At 39.7% G+C, this 20,407-nt stretch overlaps 2 protein-coding genes across 2 annotated transcripts in view; both read left to right on the plus strand.

The window, feature by feature from the left end:
* RBMS1 (RNA binding motif single stranded interacting protein 1) overlaps nucleotides 1-3,625 on the plus strand; it is a 91,825-nt gene extending 88,200 nt beyond the window's left edge. Inside the window, exon 15 of the mRNA XM_026852804.1 lies at nucleotides 1,123-3,625. The gene's annotated coding sequence lies outside the window, so the exon portion shown is untranslated. The remainder of the gene's footprint in view (nucleotides 1-1,122) is intronic.
* A 14,592-nt stretch (nucleotides 3,626-18,217) lies between these two features.
* Nucleotides 18,218-20,407, plus strand: part of ITGB6 (integrin subunit beta 6) — a 47,905-nt gene continuing 45,715 nt past the window's right edge. The window contains exon 1 of the mRNA XM_026853009.1: nucleotides 18,218-18,313. The gene's annotated coding sequence lies outside the window, so the exon portion shown is untranslated. The remainder of the gene's footprint in view (nucleotides 18,314-20,407) is intronic.

Below are 20,407 nucleotides of genomic sequence, written 5' to 3' on the forward strand. Positions count from 1 at the left end.
CATTTGGTATTTCTGTCCCTGGAACATGTTGGTACTTGTCATTTTTTAGACAGGTGAAGGGGAGGGAACTGACAGTTGTTTTTAGCCTTAAATATAGGGAACACTGTAGTCTCTTAATTGTTGTGGGTTTATTGCTGTTGTCAGACTGAAGCTTCTTTCTAAATGCACGTGCAGCATTTTTGGGAATGTCCTATTAAAAGTCAGTATACATATTGCCATAAATAAGGCATAAATGACAACTAGCATATTTGCACAAACGGGTGCAATCTATCAGAAATACACAGCATCTTTCCTTTGGTGTGGCTACATTTAATAACTTCGAAGCTTCTTTTCAAAAAGTTGCTACGATGTGAAAATAGTCAAAGGGACTTGAAAAAAACACCACATTGTAATTATATATGCACCTCTAAATGTACAAGCCTTAAAATACCAGACTTTGCCTTGCCTTGAGAAATTCAAAAATTGTCTAAACTTTTTTCATTAGCTGGTTTGGTTGTTTTTTTTGTTTGTGGGTTGGGGTTTTTTTGTTTGTTTGGTTTTTTTTTTTTAAACCCATATGGCAATATAAGCCAATACAGTGGATTGAGAAGTCTTCCTTTAAATGTAAGGAGCCCTGAATTGCTGTTAAGTATTGGCGGTCACGGAGGCACAGTAGCTGTCTCTGCATTAGCTGTTGTACATACCCTCCCTGAGGCTGCACCAAAAGAAAGTTGTGTTCCTTTCCCAGAGATCAAAAGCCTTGGAGATGCCACAGGAGTAAGTTCACACACTCCACCACTTTTGGCCAATTAAAAGGAAATAACAATAACAAAACAACAAAGAAGGGAATAGCTTTGAATGCAGTCTCATGGTTCCCCAGTGGGAGCTTTGTGTGCTGAACAAGAACTAGAGATAGAGGGAAAATACAATACAGGCTGTATCCTGGCATAGAGCCTTATCCTGGGAAGGGCCAAGCACCCGTAGTGCTGCCCGTGCTATTGCTCAAATTTATACTCAGATTCACTTACTCTTCTCACAGCTGTCTGGAATAGGAAATGATGGATCATGTTTGATGGACAGCTACATTAGGAAGAAAGCATGCAATTGTAACTCTGCTCTAGCTCTGACCTTTCTATGTTACAGATGTCCAGCATTGACCTGGCCTGGAGAAGGGTGCAAAGGCTGAAACAATCATGGATTTTACTGATCAATTGTGCTTTAGGAATTATTGACAGTTTTGCACAGGTTCTTGAAAATGTTATTTATAATGAAATCAACTAAAACTATTTTTGCTATAAGTTCTATAAGGTGCATAAGAAAAACCTTAAATTCATCTAGTAGCTGTTCCCATGAACAGGTTTATTTTAGTAAAAAAAAAATTTTTATCAAGTGTTATGACGCAAAAAAAAAAAATATTCAAATTTCTGGGTATGCACAGATGACCACGAAGACTTATTCACGTGCATGACAGAATTTGTGTTCTGGTTTATTTTTATTTTGTTTTTGTTTTCGTTTTTTTAATTGTATGAAATGGGTTTTCTGAAGTTTAAAATAGTAAAACATCCAAGATGATGTTCTGTGCTTGCAGTGTGTGAGTGTTGCTTTAGTGCAGTGTTGCAGTTATAGTGTCTGGTCTTTTAGCTTTCTGTTTTTCTTTTAATGTAGTGTGAAGTGTCTTATCCTTTTCTATAAATTCCAATTTGCCTTAAATCTTTCAATGCTGTAGCTGTTTCAGTAAGTAGTCCAAACTAATGGTGTAGAATGCTTTGACCAAATGAGCTGGTCTATTATGCCTTGTAAAACAGCAGCATAGGGCTTTTAAAGGTAGTCAATAAAAATTGCTGAAAATTTGGCTTTTTTAATGTGTAGTAAGTGTTTTTAATGATTTTTCACATAATATGTAAGGTAGTGAAATGCAAGAGGGGAAAAAATGTTTTGTGTGAAACACATTTTCTGACTGGGGAAATTTTAATAGGATAAACTGTTTGTAAGGCCATATGCCAATAGTTCCCTCTGGTAGTTTGAATGATTTAGGAACTCTGCTGTATGATGCAATGTAAAATCTTTTTTTGCCTTTTTCCAGAAACTAACTTGATGTTCTAGTTTTAGCATAGGTAGAGTAGGGAGTTTGGGGAGGGAATATCACCGAATGTTTTTGTCCTTCCTTTATACTAATGATAGTGCTTTAGGATGAGGATTGTGCTGAGACTTAGCAAACAGAAAAGTTGCTATAACAGCAAAATGGCAAAAGCTAAAAGACTCGTTTTCAAACATACGCTGAGATGTAAGTAGAAGCATAATTGATTGGGTACTAGCTCTCTATAGTAGGTAAATAAAAATAAAAAGACTTGGCACTTTTAAAAGGTAACTTTACCAAAGAACAAAGAGCCAGTAACCAATAATTCTGATTTGTCTCAGCATTACGTCTTCTGTACTTTTTATTTTTGCCGGACCAGTTTGCGGTTAGGAGAATGTGCCTTTTTTGTACATTTGCATTTAGGTTTTATAATTTTAATTGATGTATGGACACAAAAGCATGAAGGAAGACTTGGATCCAAGCAGTGCCACACTTTACATCATCACTACAAGTGTTAAGTGTAAAGAAAACCAATTTTGAAACTATGAAATTCCTGATTCATAAATACACAGTTATTTGTACTTCACATATTAGATAATTCACTGCTACTAAAGCTCTTTATTACAATTGCATATGTTTAAAATCAAATGATAAATTAAGTTGTCTTCCAAAACTGTGTACTTCTCTGGTCAGCTGTATATGATCAGTTATCTACCTCAAAGTTTATTTCCTTTTGTATTGGGACAGGTTGCTGGCCCTCCCTGTTTCCACAGACCAAATCATCCTAGCTCGGGAGCTAGGCCTAAGCAGTTGTTTCTTTCAAGTATTTTTTAGTTTTTAAATTTTGTGTGAGTATTGGAGTATAGATGTCGGTGACATTTCATAGTTTCAAAAGTAAATTGCTGCTCTGAGAAGTGTAGATTCTAGTGAAATACATAGTCATAAGAGATGTGTTTTTGTTTTTTCTTTTTTTAAAAAGTTGTGGTATTATTGGTTCTATGCTCCCTGGAATATTACTGCTTTGTAAAAGTCCAGACTTCCTGCAGCACCTTGCCTGTATCTGGTATCTTTCCAAACCTGGATCTCTCACTACTTGATATTTTTGCGTTAATTAAAACTGCAGTATGATAGCTGTGTTAGAGGGAGGGAAGAGCTGCTGCCAGAAATGTCTGAACTAAGTGCCATACTCATTGTCTGGGTAAGATTTGGGAAATTTAACCTCTGTACATAAAGAAATAATCAGTTACTTAAACATCACATAGTAGACAGCCATTAAATTATAAAAAATTAATTTATGAAGAAAGACCTTTTGTACAGATTGAAAAAAAAAAAAAAAGATTTTCATAGAGATATCTATATGATCAAGAGAGTTAATTTTTTATTTTTGTTTTACTAGTGCCACAAACTTGCCAGTGGTAACTTATTTGTCCGGTTCAAGATAACTCTGTAGTTTTGTTTCCTAGGACTTGTTGTTAAACGCCAAAAGACATTTTTGAACTGTAAATTTCATTAGATTGTTAGCTTTTTTCTGTTTTATTTCTTTGAAAACTTTTGAATAAAAAAGATCCAAAAAAATGAAAATGCATCGTCTTTTTTTTCCTTCAGCTCTTCCTTTATTGGGGAAAAACCAAACTGGTTATGGTAAAACCTTGATGTTTGTTTAGAAGTGCTTGAACTTTGCTTACTGCTTTAAAATTGGGTTTTTTTTCCCCTCTCTCTTTCATTAAAATCAAATTTCAACTCTTTCAAACCACATCAAAGTCCCTTACTCTTTCAGACAAAACAGGAAAAGATTTATGAAAAATACAGGATGAAATACCTGATTTGAATGCAAGAACTCTGTTGTCCTCTGTGTCAGCCTGCATGGAGAGGTGTATGTAACCAGGTCTACACACTGTAGTTGTAAACACAAGCCAGTTTTCTAGGAGTAAGGGTGGAAATGAAGGGTCACTTTGGTAGTTGATAGCATTGAACTGCTGCCTAAAAGTGCTTTTGTCTTGCTAAGTGCAGTGGTGATGTTCTGGAGAGCGGAGATGATACTTCACTGGAATTCAAAATGATCTGGAGTGTTTGCCTTCCAGCTGCAATCTTTAAGCACTTTATTTCTTTAAAGATAATATCTGATTTTATTATCCTTTTGGCAAGATCACTGTGCTGGTGGTGTGTATCAGATAGAGGACTGTTCTGCCCAAAGCAAGGCTTGGGAAAGAAAGAGAGGAAAATACAAACTATTGCGTTTCTTCAGCCAAACGCTTTACCAATTGCATGATCCATGACATAGCTTTGTATTAATGTGTATGGCAGGAGAGGGGCTCTGACCTAGTCTTGGGCACCCAAGGGTGCACCTAGTGGCAGAGAGCAGCGCCTGGGTGATCCAGTGGGCCCCTGCACCTTGCCACCCAGTGCTGGATAGGCAAAGTGGGGGGCGCACTCACTGCAGGCTGTGCCACCCTGGAGAACACTCTTTCCCTTGGGAGACAGTCCTTTATGTTACACACCTGTTTTTGACATGTCCCAAGGGCTCCACCAACCCTGCGACAGGCCAGGCAGCCTGCTGGGTGGGCTAGCTGGGGTCATGCTGCAGGCAGTGCTCAGCCCAAGCCTTTGGTCACACAATACTAATCCAAGATACTGAGCATAAATGCGTTTCTAGTGGAGCTAGCAAAAGGGACTCAACTAGAGGTTAGGAAACTTGACTTACATTAGTTTATGCCATGAAGACATCCTTGACAATGATGGCTCTTACTATTAATGAAGAGAGGAAAAAAACTTCATATTGTATGCCACGAAACACATTTAGATTGCTCTAACTGAAGAAAAACCATTTTTACCATTTTGTGGTAATTTAAATACAGGCCCAGAATGTTGCCTGTCTAAAATGCAGTGGATGAGAATATGAATACAGAAAATTTTTAAAGGGTTTTGTTACATTATTCCTGTTCAACATCATACTGAATTAATCTCAGATTAATAAGCAGTTTTTCTGAATTAAGTATGAATGCAACCTTGCAAAAGCTGTATGTAACGGACTCAGAATAATGCAGGTTGGAGAGCCTTTGTGCTATTTGCTTTTCTAATTAGCCCCATGATAAACTTAGCTCTCTTACCATAGCTCCAAATATATTTGATAAGAATGAATGCTTTCAGATTAGCAGCTTTTGCCTGATATAATAAGGTTGTGTGTATCATTTCTATCAGGCAATCTGCAATAATGTAATGTCTTTATGTAATATACTTTTATTATATATAATAAAACATTACCAACTGGCTTGTTCAAATGCTGACTCCATCCTGCTACCTACAGTTTGTTTCGAACCATATTTGCAAACATGCTGCTAATAAAATGTTTTATCTGTTAACAAATACTGATAGCATCGTGTTCATGGGGACGGTTTTACATTGATACAAACATTTCATGCAAGATTATGCACAGACCCTATTTTTTGTTTGCTGTTGGTGATTAGAAAGTAGCCTTTCTTTAGGTGTTGAACAAAATCTTTTATCCTCCTTTATTTTCTAAATTAGCTAAACTGGGCGGGAGCAAGACAAATGCAAGCAATGCATTAACTGCAGTGTAACTTCTTAAAGTACTGTTGATAGCTGAGCTCTGCTAATGACTCTTTCAATATATTGGGCTAGAATATTTGTGGAGTAAGTCTGAGTAGTCTAAAGCACTTTCCTGGTACTCTGTCAGATTATCTCATGGAAAAAAAAAAAAAAAAAGAGTGCTGTTTTACTCTCCCCTTCTAGCTTTAATTTATGCTATGGTACCTCCACTATACCAGATGAACTTGATTGACTAAAACTGTGCCACCTCACTTTCTGCAGAAACAGCTAACGTCATATGAGAAATACAGTTCATGTGCCAGAATATTTATATGAGTTTGTACTCCTGTTCCTCCTGTGCACACTTCACTGCACTTGTTCCTTTTGCTTTGATCAACTACTCCAAAATTATTTGCAAACTTTCACATACATTGGAATAAGATACTCAATCCTACCCTGTCCAGCAGTGTCTTACTGTGAAAGCCAATGTGTTATTTGGTGGCATTTAAGACATGTATGCTGTTACCTTCCAAACACTTGCAACACTGACATACTCTTTCAACCGTGAAAGATCAGCTGTATCATTCCCTAGCCAACAAATTCTGGCACTGATTAACCCAAACAAATCTGAGGTTTTTGGCTTTCAGACTTGGTCCATTAATTCTATCCAGAATAGGGGTTAGGATATACAAAACTTATTCTGTTTGGCAACTTCTCTTCCAGCTACTAAGAAAAGCCAAGCTGATGTTGGAACAGCGAAGACGTACAGTGCAGTGACCAGAGGGAGTGTGTAAAAGCCTTCATGTGGAATGAGTCAGTCTTTCCCTTTCAGGACAGCTCTAGCTGCATCTACCGTCTGAGAAACCTGTGCAGCGTATTTCTGTAGTAAAGAAGAAATCATATCACAAGAAAATACTACTGGATATTTTTTCCGTGTCCAAGAAAAGACAGCTTGTCAACAGGCAAGCTTTAACTGTTTAAGTTACCTCACCTTTTTTCAACAGTATCCCCTCACTCAGTACTTACATCAGTGGTACTCTGAATTCTGCTGTGTTTCATCTGTCTCCCTTCAGTTGTATAATGTGATCTCTTCCAACAGCTTCACTGGGATAGGAAGAGATTTCTGGAGAACTTAAAGGTATGTGGCACCCTAAAGACTTTCTACATGCACACTACAGGTGTTCAGATTAACCTGCTTAGGCAGCTAAGTAGCTTTATTGTTTTAGATCTTAGCATGCTAGTGTTACCAAGGAAAAAAAAAAACCAAACATTTGGAAGATGTTTTCTGCATGTATACACTGCTGATCCTAAATAAGTCACCTGCAGTAGGAATTTTCCCCAGTATTTTCACTGCCTGAAATTCACACACAGGGCTGGTGTTCTTAAGCAGTATCTGTGAAGCACTTAAAGGTAATAGAATCAAAAAATGGTTTAAAAGAAGGCCAAGAAAAAATTTACTAGTAAATAGGATGTTTTGGTAAATAGTTTTAGCTTTTTGCAAGCACGAACAGAACATGACTTTTCTTTTGTGTGCTTCAGTCTTTCCCCAGTGGGAAGTACTTTTCCACCGATGAGAAAACACCATGCTTTGCCTTTCAGTGAATGTAAAAAATCTTTCTTACAGCCTTGCTTTTGTGTAATTTTTTTTTCAGGTATCTTTAGCCAGTCTCAAAGATAATCTGTAAGCAGAATATATGTAACTAGGAGCATAAAGCAGTTATTCAGTGACGCCCACAGAAAAGAAAGGTAGGATATTCTGAGCCATTAAGCTAAGCATGAGTAAGCTCACCCAGCATGGTACCTGAGGTGGCTTTGCTGGCCAGGCAGGCCATGGGCAGGAGGGGAAGGGCCAGTCCCTGAAGCTCCCTGGAGCAGACTTAGCGTTGCTGCGTTTCCATCCTGCCAAGCTCTGACAATGCACAGATCACTTGCCCGACAAACCGACCTGATGCTTCCTGAATAACCTTGCTCTTCTTTTAGATTTTATACCTTTCCATGTTGGTGCTTTCCCTTCTGAATCCTTGAGCTACTGCCAATCCTGTCCCAACAGCTCTACCTCTGTCTGTAATTCTACCTTTCTGGCCTCTCTACAGACTTTCTCACAGCCTTTTTTCAGCAGCCTGAGGCAAGGTTATGCAGCTGGGCAGGATCAGAGCTGGGCCCTGGTACACAGCCCTGGGAGTGTGGAGGGAGCAGGGGCTGCAGTGAGGGAGTGACATACTCCAGGTCTTCCTTATGTCAAGAAAACCATTTAAGTGCAGCTGGAGGAGTGGGTATTTGAAGACATCCAAGTATTGCTGTCTTTGCCAGAACAGAATGAAAACTAGGTTTCAAACAGCTTTAAGAGGGACTGGTGTAGCTTGGTAGAATAAAATGCTCTGGAAGTTAGCAGCTGTGTGTATTGTCAGTTTGTGACCTTTCAGCCCCGCTCTGCTCATTTTCCATAGTTCAACAAGTTCCAGCTGTTGGGAGGCAGAGGGTTCACACATGAGTGGGAATGTGCAGGCTTCACCTAGTAAAATACCCATTGCCACTTGGGCAGTCGCTGTGTCATGAGCACAGAAGTTACTGAACAAAGACAGCAGTAGGGAAGTAAGCTTGTGTACAAGAGTGGAAACCCTTGGGGTTTAAGTTGTTTCTTCGTAAACTGTATTTAAGAGACTGGTCAAGCCCCATCTTCACTGTGGCGTCTCTAGAAACAGCAAAGCTTTACCCTTAATCCTAGGGTGAATTTTGAAGTGATGAAAATCCAGAGTTTAGCTATTAAAAAAAAAAAAAAAAAAAAAAAAAAAAAAAAAAAAAAGCAGTTCCAGGAATTCCTCTCCTGAAAATATTTTGCAGATGAAACTAGCCAGTCATCTCTGGGAAAACAATTCAGGACAAACCACTGCATGTATTACAGTAAGTGTATGCACAGCCCATCTATTCGAGGTGGTGATCTTCTGATCAGCCCAGCAATGCATGGTGCTGCCCGGTCTCAAGGCTGCAATTAATTTCCTAAGCAGCATTGTGCTCATCAGCAAACCCAACCATTGGGACCTGTCCTTTTTTAACCGGACTCACAGAGGTGAGTGGGCTCAGAGGGGCACTGTGCTGCCTTTGGCTTCTAGTGCAGGCAGGGGGTCAGACTGAGAGGGACCCCCGCGCCCCAGCTGTCCTGCTGCTGCTCTTCTTGCCCAAGAGCTTAAATAACTTGCAGCCACCAGAGGGCATCTTTGTTATAAGCTGAAATAATCAAAAAAGCTAAACTCCCATTCATAGCATGTAATTATAGTGCATTTATAGTTACCTATAATTAAAATGAAAACCTCACCCTGCCTTTGCCAATACAATGCAAGTATTCACATTTCTAATAATGTGGTTTTACTCATCATTTAGACAGCAGTAGGGTTGTCTTTATCAGAGGAAAAAAAAATCTCTAATTTTCTTTTGGTTAACAAAATGACAAGGGTGCCTTCACTGCATAGCAGGCAAGGAAGGAAAAAAGAAAAACAAAACCACAAGTGCTCCAGGCGGGGTCAGGGAGAATTGACAAGTAGCTTGTATGTGACAGACGAACACAAGAGAAGCCAAACAGCAAGGGAATTCTGGAGATTAAACCAAGACCAGACCGAGAAACCTTTTTCACATTAACTCAAAGTCAGTCTATTTGCATATACTCTTGGGAGCATCCTTTTTATTATTATTTTATCTTTGTAAGAGCAAATACAATTGAAGATGTATTGATTCAAAACACAGTGTAAAAGAAACTAATACCTTTTCAGGAAGTAAATAAAGTCCTCAAAATAAATTGGTATCTTGGGGGCTAAATGAAGAATCTATATTACAAAACAAAGCTATGAAGGGTATTTGGGGTGATATAGAAAAGGCTGCTCATTTTTGCAAAGTTCATCCAAGAAGACCTTTCAGTGGTCATTAAAGGTGACTTCTTATGTATCTATCCAGATTACTAATAAAGATGGGGAAGGGAGGGGACTACAACAGAAATAGTTATTTTTGCTGCCTCGTCTCTATCTATAGTACAGCTTGAATCTAATGAATAAATTAATTATAACCCACTGAGGGTGTCAGTGCTTCAAGTCTCAGAAGCTTTTTGTAGCATATCTTTTAGTCAAGGGGAATCAGCTTGCCTATGTATTTCAGACAGCTGTGTTCACCTCTGGTCTTGCTGGACACTCAGCCTTATACTGCATCTTCAGCGCTCCAGGCAAGGCCAGCATCTCTGACCTACACAATCTTGCTCTTAGATGTGGACTACAAGAAGCATTTGTTAATCGCTGCTGGGGATTTTGTCACTCTTCAAAGTAATTATATGAATTGCTTCTGGACCAGACCAAATTGCTTTATCGGGCACAATAAAAGACCCAAAGATCAACCAGAACAAGTAGGACAGTTCATAGGCAGTGGTGAATAAAAATACTCTAAGGCTGGAAATATAAAGTATTTTTCTGTTTTGCATACACCCTAGCCTTAGGCTAAACAGTGCACAGACACAGACTTGAATTTCTGGAAAAGGATCTGATCCAGGCGTGTGTTTGCAATTGTTAGGATTGCTTTTTATATTGAATGAGGACTGATGAGAAAAAGACACAAATCCAAAATATTTTTTTTTTCAAATTTCAGACCTGAAATATTTCCTTCCCTGTTTGTTTTTTTTTTTTTCTTTGCAATCTTGAGTACTTGTGATTATCTTCTTTTGGCATCCACCTCAAAGTCAGCATGACTATGTTTGTCACAGGTTTTATATGCTGCTGCAAGCAGGACTCAAATTAGGATTGGTGTGACCAAAGGACAATAGCTCTGCCAACAAGACAGACTTTTTTTGATCTAACTAGCAGATGCTCTGCTAGCGTCTCTCACTTTTTTGCCTCTCTCTTGCCTAAAGGACTGAAACCAGCCTGTCAGCGTGATTGTACTCACGGGAGCTACAACTGTTTGTACAAGATCTGAATCTAGCCTAATACCTACTTTAATAACTGCTGCCAACAGCTACTTGTGAAGGCTCTGATGGTAAATTCCATTCAATATATCATAGCTTTAAAAAGCAGAGATTTTTCCAGAAATGGCTACTCTTTTTATAGCGGCTATTTTGCACCCTAGTGGATTATTTTAGATAGTAACAAATTGTTCCTGCATATCTCTGGTCATCAATCACTTTCAAGAATAATATTGCAGGGGGAGGAGGCTAGAAAGAGACCCTGCTATGATTCAAACCTTGAATTCCTTTTTTTTTTTTCTATCCCCTGCTACTTGACAGTAGTTTTGGAAGAAGAAGAAACTACCAGACATATTAAAGACCTGGCATAAAATATTGGACCAGCTTTTCAGGTGTCAGTGAGGGGCAGTGGGTCTAGAGGTGCATCTCCAGTCCAGACTTAAGAAGATCTTAGCTAGCTTTAGCTTTACAAGAAAGCCTGAAGGCTACTGACTGCCAGTCATCCTGACAAGGTGATGACTAATGGGGACAATTAGCTCCCTCCCTAACATGCTGTCTGTCATGGCGATTTGAAAGGGAATAAGAACACTTTTCCCTAAGGAAACAGGTTGGCAAATGGGTTTGGGTCTGTTAAAGCTTTAGTATAGTTTCATATTAACAAAATGTCAAAAAGTTGTTCTAATGAAGAGCAGGTTCAAGCGCATATTGTCTGCTCTGTAAATTCCTATTTAACTCATGTTCACATACTGAAAAATTCACTATATAGCCAACCTGTAAGTCAACAGGAGTAAGCAGCAGAATTTCCATTAACTCCAAAGGGAGAAAGAAACAGTTTTGTGTTGTCTGCTTCATAAAGCTTTTTAAATTTTAAGTAGTAACTACTAAAGATGTATAGGATGAGTTACAAAAATAGCAGCTGTCAGTAATTTAACTTGTTTGTCTCTTTCAGAATGGTATTTCTAGTTTATAGACAAAATTGAGACACATCTGTCTGGTTATTATTCATTAGCACCATTATCCAGCTGCTAATCATTAAAGCTAGTGCTTACAGAAGTGTCCTGCATCTCTGATGTATTGATTTTAGCTCCCATCTCTTATAGAAGTTTATTTTCAGATCTGCTGAGTGCCCAGAGCAGAAAGATCAGTTTGTGATGCATATTCACTGCTGAATGTTAAGAACCAAAGTGCCTTCAGTTGGGCAAGTTAAAATTTTTCCTTAGTTCACACTTGAGTTTAGTCTAGCTGACTGCATGGATCTTAGCAGAACTTGCTGAAAAGAAAGGAGAAAGACAAAGGGGTTGCCATCACTGAACTGGACTACTCTTTACAGTGACCATGAAGCAATCAGACTATAATCTAAGAACCACTGTGAAAAGCTACATGACTAATCTGTATTTTCATTGTGTGACTGGTAGGAGGAAGGAGGATGTAGCACAATAGTCAATTTATTAGAAGAACAATGTAGTCATTCAACGGGGCATTATTCTGAACTAATTTAAATGACAGTAGAGCAGCCCACTCTTGCCTTAAGAAAACACAAGTCATTCAGATTCCATATCTAATAATGAAATTGTTCCATTGACTTATTTGTTGACATAAATTACATATAGCTAATATGTTCCTGTTGCAGACCCTGAGGACTCTTTGTTTATGCTAAACGTGAATGTATTCTAGCACATGAATTACTATCCTCCTGCTTGCTTCTTGGGCGCCTCCAGAATAAGTAATACGTTGGCATAACTTTGCCATTTGTCAGCCAGCAGTCTGGTAGCACATTTGCTCGTCAATCTAATTTTAACCTTTTCTCATACGAGCACTTGGTATTTCATGTAAATCAACCAGACAGTCTGTCATTCAATAGGATACTATCTTCATAGTCTTCTAAGCTGTGTGCTCTATCATATGTGTTCGTTTTTAAGTAGCAGAGGAAAAGTAAAACTAATATATTACTTCTGGTTTCTTAATACCAGAATGCCAGGAATCTCTTTATTACCACACCAGAGACAAATGATATGTCTAGCAGAGGTTTTGGAGAATGGGCCTGGTAATGCATTCAGCACTTTCTGAATTGAAAGGTCTGTCCTGAATGGTAAGTAGTGCAATGCGTGGTTAAAGGTTTCATAGCACATATTCTAGGTCTGTTCCTATTATCACTGTAATTTGCAGCTAAGAATACAAAAAATACATGCAACTGATGAATTAAAAAAATATTTATAAATAATTACTCAGTGGTTCCAACAAGTTTCTTGATAAAATATTGACGCTGTCTGCAAAAGAGAACATAATTCATTCTGAAATACAGATACGTTTTATGAGTGCTCACTTATTTTGATAATTTGTATAAATAACATGAAAGTTTTGCTGGCATATCCTTTACTTTGTAAGGCTTTGCAGACATGGATTTGGCTATGAAAATAGTGTGCTTGAAGTTTAGCTGTTTTGTTAGGGTTGCTGTAACTATGCATTATTTTAATATCTTTTAATTTTTTAAACACAAATGAAGGTCATAGTCCATTTATGCAGCTTAAAACCCATTCTGGCTTTTTCAGATATTTTACTGCATTAAGAATGTTTTAAAAAGACAATTGTAAAGTTGTACTATAATGATCTGTGATGTCTGCTAAGAATTCAGTCCCACACAACACCTGTAATTGTTCACTGCAATGTACAGTAGTTAACTGTTTTAATAATTATGAAAATTATAGTTTGACAGATCTAAAATTTCCTTATTAATACTTTGAGACTATTAATACTGCATAACATTTCCCTCCACTCATGCTTATGACCGATAAAATAAAGCTACCTATATTTAATACCAGATTCTGTTCTGAACAGTAATTTATGACACTGTACTCAGCCTGGGGCAGACCCTGAACAGTGCCTGCATTTCTCCTCAGCACAGTTGTTAGTAGTCCCCTTACCAAAGAGCAGAAGCGAAGCTCATTCTCTCCTGTAGCATCACAAAGCCCCTCCTCTGTCCATACTTTCTTGTGCTGCGGACTCCATCATTCTTTGAGTCCATCCCCGTTGCTATGCCACTTTTCTAGCAACATCCATACACGGTATTACCCCAGAATTTACCGTTATTGCCATGGAATTAATTTACCTGTGTTGAGTTTCTGGGTATGAGTTGTATCTGATGATCTTTGTGCAATTTCTGCCACAGAGTTCTGTTTCTGGTTGAGGTAGTGTACTGTAATTGAAGCAATAACACATAAACTACTCCATCACCACCTCCAGCATCTTTTATATCTGCAAATTACATATGGGCAATGTTTGCACATCATGATCTAAAGTGATATAAGACATAATTTAGCACTAGTTTGACCCAAAGTTTTAGCCACAGGTTATATAAATATCTTCAGGAATAGAGACCTGAGATTTCTGGCCATCTTGAATAAATATGCGTCAGAAGAATTTGCCCCATAAAATATTCAGATACTTCTGTTACTTAATTTTATATAGCAGGGGTATACATAATTTTATCCTCCATGCTCTGATGAAGTTCTCACATGGGAGTTTGTTGGGCATCTGTATCTAGAGTTTTTATGCCAGGCAGCTGCAGTGTTTGCTCTCAGGGATGTATCCAGGCAAATTCAATACTATCAGTGAGGTGGATTGTCGTAAGGGGTGACAGCATTTGGTTTCACTGAACTTGTCAAAAATAATTCGACATGTAATTTGTTCATTGTATGTTAGATCCTCTGGTTTACCACCACTGTTCCTGCAGCAGCAAACTTTACCTAGTTCGGGGAAGCATATATTACCCATAAGTGTTTGCTCTGGAAAAAGGGAGTTAATTTCTGGGAATGGGGGGAAAGGGGGCTGCATTTTATTACAGGAAAAATATTTTCTTGTCTTACTTATTGTGCATTAAGGCGCATGTAGTTGTGTTTAACAAACATCCTCTTTCCCTTCAAATTTTCCATGACTCTTGATCCTTATGGATTATTGAAGAAACGTAATCCATCAACAGGATCACAAGTTACAGAATTATATATGGGATAAATCTAGCCTCAGATCTTTATTTAAGAAGAAAATTAATCTCTTAATTCTGTGCCTGTATGAAGAAAAAATAAAAATTATGGTAACGAGTTGCTGCCATTGCAGACAGCATTTTCCCTTGGGTATATGTCTAAGGACAAACTCAGTTCTAGTTATTATCTAGATATTCCTCCAGGAATCCAAAGCAAAATCTAACCATCTCTATTGGAATGGCTGTTTTTCTCTTTTCATGTGAATTTTTTATATAATTCAAAAAAACCTCTTAAATGCATTTTCAGGTACTGTTAATAAGACAGCATTAAAAATTATTTCCCCAGAGCCATTAATCATACTAATTCTAATAATGTCCATTGCTTTTTTAATCTTGATTCAGTCCTGCCTATTAGATGCAAGTCTAGGTATCAAAGTCCAAATTCAGCTTACTTCATTGTTTATGTAAAGTTTCCTCCAAAAAAGGGAAAGCAGATGCCACCCATGGGACAAATACAACTCATAGTTATCATTTGCAGCAACCTTGGTATTAAATTGGTGCACAGAAGGTAAGTGCCACAACAATGTACTGTCAACCTGAGTTGCACGTGTGTGGGCCTTATATGAAAACTAATGAGAAATTAGGATATTCCATCCTTGCCAGCATGTGTCTTGCATCCTGACTGGTCAGAGTTTGCATACCTGTCCTCCTTGAGACATCAGATTAAAAAAGAAATTGAGAGACTAATGTGCTAAAAATGCAGCTAGAAACAGTCTACTGAAAGGAGGATTTGGCAAGCTGCACTTCAGAAGAGACTACACTTAGATAAATAAGTAAAAGTACTAAAACAAAGCAAAAAACTCTTCATGATCTAATAAATTACCTGGTATTTACAGGTTTTGGTCCAATATCTTTTGACAAATTAACAGTAGTTTTATGCTAAAATTATCTTAATGATATATTGTACTTTTCCACTGTACTGACCACGGACCAGAAGTTTTACCACCAATTATTATTAGAAAGTCATTCTGTATACACAAATTCCATTTTTAATGACATGTAGTAGAATTCCTTAGTGTGTCACAGTCCTCGGACCACGTTGATGGTAAAAGTCTAGGAAAATGGTCGTTATGACTTGTATTCTGTAAATGCGTATCAGCACCTGTCACGTGGAGCTGGGCTGCTGGGTTTGTGCGAGGTCAGGGGACATCTCCAGTGCTGCGACACGCTGGGTCTCACTCGCGTCCGGCGGGACAGCTCAGCACCCCCCTCCCCCCTGTCACACGCTTCCCGGCTGCTGCCAGCAGCTTGTGCTTTCGGCACATTGCGGACACGCTGCTCGGTGACCCTGTGTGCTGGACACAGCTTGCCAAGGCAATTTATGACTCACAGTATCTGACTAACAGCCAGAAATGGGGGAGAGCAGGAAAACTTGCTGGAGAGTGTGGTGGGCTTTCTTGCTGTGTCCTTCCACATCCATGTTCTCCTAATCAACTGCCACCTTCCAGCTTGAGGCCCTAATTAGCTTCCAGGGACATATCAGTGAAAAGCCATGATATGGGTTTATAGGGGGCACCAAGTATTACTCTTCCTTTGGAGCAAAATTTGTCCTCTGCTAGTTTTTTTCCATCCAGTTCTAAGGGACTCTTCTCTTAGAGTGTAGCCTACTACTCCTACTCTGACCTTACTGCCTCTCCTATCAATTCCACTTTGGGTCCATGCCCAGGTCTCTGAAGCTCTTGTGCTTGTTGTTTGTTCCCCTTCTCCTTCCCCTCTGAAACACCTCCACAGCTTGGATTCTTTCAGAGGAAATTGCCTTCCACCACTGTCCTTTCACATCCCAGCACAGGCCAGACTGAACATAGAGCCATCTCTAACCCAAAGCAGCTTTCTGTCAAAAAGAAGATGCAGGCATGAGTGACACTGACATTAACCTCCAGTGGTCTTCATAGCATACCTCTGTGGGCCTGCTCTCCAGGTATGGTCCTGGCCAAGTGCCACACTACAGCTCATCTGGCCCCATCTGAGGGCAGCTCAGGACAGGGACAGGCTGAGCAGAGCTGGAGTGGGGCAGAGCTTTGTGGAGGTGCCCTGTAGCACCCCACATAACCCACCCTTGGAGGTACTCCGTAGCTGTCACAGGAGCTGTGCCACTGGCTGGCTGGTGGGAGTCACCTACAGATGCAAGGTGAGCGAATTTTGCTGAGGGATTTAATTTCTTTGAAGGCAAGGAGGGGGAGAGAACAATATAGGGTGTTTATTCTGCAGCAGCACACCCCGTGTGCCTGCAGCACAGGGAGAGTCAGTGCAGGTAACCTTTGCCTCCCAGCCTGTGTGCATCACCCAAAGGGCTGTGCCCCAGGCAGTGTGGGGTGGATGTGATGAGGGATGGAGCATGAACTGGTTGTTGTCTTCCTACTTGGGACTTGCAGAGATAGAGTGGTGGCATTATTTATTACTGTAGGTAGAGGGAAAGTGGCAGTATGGGTGGTGAGGGGTCCCCTGTTAGGGCTGAGGCCCATGGGGTCTGAACTGGGCTCCTCTACCCCTGTGGCAGAGCAGCCTGGCCATGGGGAAGGGGCCAGTGGGTTGCCAACCCCACTGTGCTACTGCAGGATGCCGTTTCCCAATCCTCCACTAAATGCATCTCTAACCTTACATTAGATCTTCATCTCAGCCCTGACTGATTTCTGTGTGCTTTCCCTTTCCTTATAGTGTTCCCCAGCTTCTTGTTTCCTGCCTGTGTATACACTGGGATACTTCTGCTCTTTATGCCCAACTTCCCACTTGGTACCTCAGAAGGAGGTGTTGTCTCCTGCTCTGACTTGTAACCCACCTGGTACTGATGCTTCCCTATTTATTCCCTAAGGTAATTCTGCCTCCCTGCCTTTTCTGGTTTTGTCTTGGGCTTTGGGATTTGTCTGTTGTTTATCCCAAACTAATTGTATTTTGCTACTCAGATCAAAGAACCTAGTTTTATGTCTGTTAAGATGGAACTGCAATGCAGTTTATGGGGGAGAAACACCTTCAGAAAGTGTGTGTGACCTGGGCAGAAAGCAAGCAAAAGCACTGCATTGCAGAAAGAGGGTTGATTAGGATTATAATGAATATAAAACTCTTATAAATCAGAATAGCTTCAACATTACTCTTTAAAATAATGGATTAATTATCCCAGTGACATTGTGCTATGTGTCCCTATGCTAAGAAGGCTTTTATTTCTCCCCTCTGGAGTGGGGAAAGAAAGTGGTTGCTTAAATCACTATTGATGTACAGCACATGAATTCCAGTTTTGATTTTATGAACAACCTCTATCATCATGTCTCATGTGGACTGCCTCATACTCATTGTACTGTGGGGTTAGACACACTGTCACCATGCCTATAAATAGCCTGCTTGGTTATGAAGGACTATTAGTGTTTCCTCTGGGAAGAATAGGACTTTTGACTAATGGCATTTTAGGCCAGTTTTCTTTAAACTGTCTAGAGGAGATAGGGTTTAGAAAATAGAAAACCTGCTAAAGAAAGCCAATAATCAAGGTATTAATGTTTGAAACACAGATACCTGGTGAGCCTGGAATATTCGCAAAGAAAACCAAAGTTAGAAGGCGCAGAATGGTGGTGTGTTTTTAAAAAAGGAGGCTTGGCTTTCACGGTGGGCAAGGAGCAATGCAGCTGCCATGCAGGGAAAGAGAAGCTCCCCGTGATCCAGCAGAAAGCTGAGCCGTGGCACATGGATGACTGTAATGTTGAAGAGTCTGTTCTGCACCCAAAAAGTCCTCAGGGGTACTGGGGAATGGCAGGTAAGGCGATGTGTTTTTCTGTATATTTTTGGAGCAAAGTAGGAAGTAATTGTGTGTAGAAGACCTTGTGTTGCAGCTATCAACTGTTTAGCTGTTAGTATGATCTTTTGAGCATTGAGAAGTCAGTTTGGTAGAGATGGATGCTTTTAAGCTTGTGGAGGGAGTGAGGATCCCTGGCTCTAAGGATATAGGTCATTCAGGCTGTGTGACCCCTTTTCTGTGAGTAAATGTGCTGGAGACATCGGAGAGAGCACGTCTTGCTGGCCACGCAGTGAGGGAAGTTGTACTGCACCCTGTGGGAGAGGTCAAGCACACCACTGAATGACAGGTAACAAGGTTTGGTAGGTGTCTTCTCCTGACTGTTAAATGACAAGTTATTTAGGGGTTTTCCTTACAATTAGCAACTGATCTGGAATTCAGACCCCACCTTCCACAGCCTGGGAAGTTTCCAAGGCACATTGAATCGCCAGCAGCGCCCTTTGTTGCAAACAGCAAGTCTGTACACAAGAAGATTGCCCTACTGAAAGAAAAGGAATAGAGCATTACATTTAGGGATGTGACTAACTTCTGAACAGTGAGGAAGGCACCACACTTGCCAGCTATCTCTTCTGTGTGTTTCCTCAGTTGTGGCTGGGGCCATCTGATGAGTGTTTCCCTTTCGCTCCCAGAGCAGCACAGTCTGTCTGCTGTCAGCAGTTAATGAAGGCACTTGCAAGACGCCATCCCCTGGGGAAAAGCACTGCTATGAATAGACCTGTTACGTCTCTGGTTGCAATGCTCTCAGCGCTTCGTTTGCTGTGCCACCATCTCTGATGATTGTGCCATTTTGCAACAATGGTCTTTCACTCTAGAGCTATTGCTATTCAGGATGTCAAAAATCAGTCTTCTTCCTTCTGGCAGGGCTGTAGAACTCGGTGAGTGCTTCTGTGCTGTCCCCAGTGACAGACACAGGTACTGAGGTACCACAGGCTTACCAAATATGTGCAGAAAGTGAATCAGTAATCTTATTGCAGCAAGTACTTTTAACAATAGTCTACAATGAATGTCATCATCAGATATTTCACCAGTGCACATCCTACAATTAGGAGGAAAAAATAAAGTTGGGTTTTGTTTTTTTTTTCTGAGAACAAATATTTCCATACTATTGAAATAGAAAGGGAAGCTGTTAATCTGATGAGAAGTATTAGAGAACATCACCTATTTGCGCAGCTGAGCTTGCATTTTTAGGTATGATTAAGCTCCTGTTTATATGGAGTTGGATGTTGGTCTAGACAGAGGTGAGCTATGAAAGAAACAAAATCAGCAAAAATAAAGACAGATAAAGAATGATGACTCACGCTAACATCTTGTCCAAAGTATGTAAGATCATGTAAATACTTATTACAATTTGTAGGGCAGTCCTTGTTAGTGCCGGCAAAGTCAAGGACTACTGAATGCAGTAAGTTGCTTTAGTGACAGAGTTATGTGGCTGAGACCTAACCCAAAATAATTTTACAGTTGAACACCTTTGTAAGAAACTTTAGCTAACAATACCGATAAATGGTCAAAAAGAAAAGAACTAAGTAGCATTCAATTTGAACATTACCCATTCTCTCTTTGGGAGGTGATGGGGACAACTTTTTTAAACGGGTTTATTTTTGTTTACATACACAGAATTTTTAGCAGACTTGGTGGTCTTAACAGGCTTCCCCCAAATCAGGCTGTCACAATTTTAGTTCTCAGAAAGCTACGGTGAGGTCTTTGGCAAAATGCAAATCTGCACCGTGATCTAAATGTCTGAACCATTTCTGCATGAGCAGAGTTAAAGTTGTTGTCTCGTATGAACTTCTGTTCAGGTGCCTCATTCTTCTGCTTATATAGAAACAAACCAGAAAAATCCCTTGTTACTCATGCTTTTCATATTAATTCTGGATGGCTGACTAAGTTTGAGTGATTCATGACCTATGTTAAAATTTAACATCAGCCTTTAATGTGTTCGGCCTGACACATGGTGTGTCTTACAATATTGATATATCTCATCGACCCAGCAATCTGCATCAGCTTGCCGAAGCATGCCATGAAAGGAAAATGATACAGTAGTCCTGATCTACTTCT

The sequence above is a fragment of the Athene cunicularia genome, assembly GCF_003259725.1.
Source record: "Athene cunicularia isolate RWA chromosome 7 unlocalized genomic scaffold, athCun1 chr7_part1, whole genome shotgun sequence".
NCBI lineage: Eukaryota > Metazoa > Chordata > Aves > Strigiformes > Strigidae > Athene > Athene cunicularia.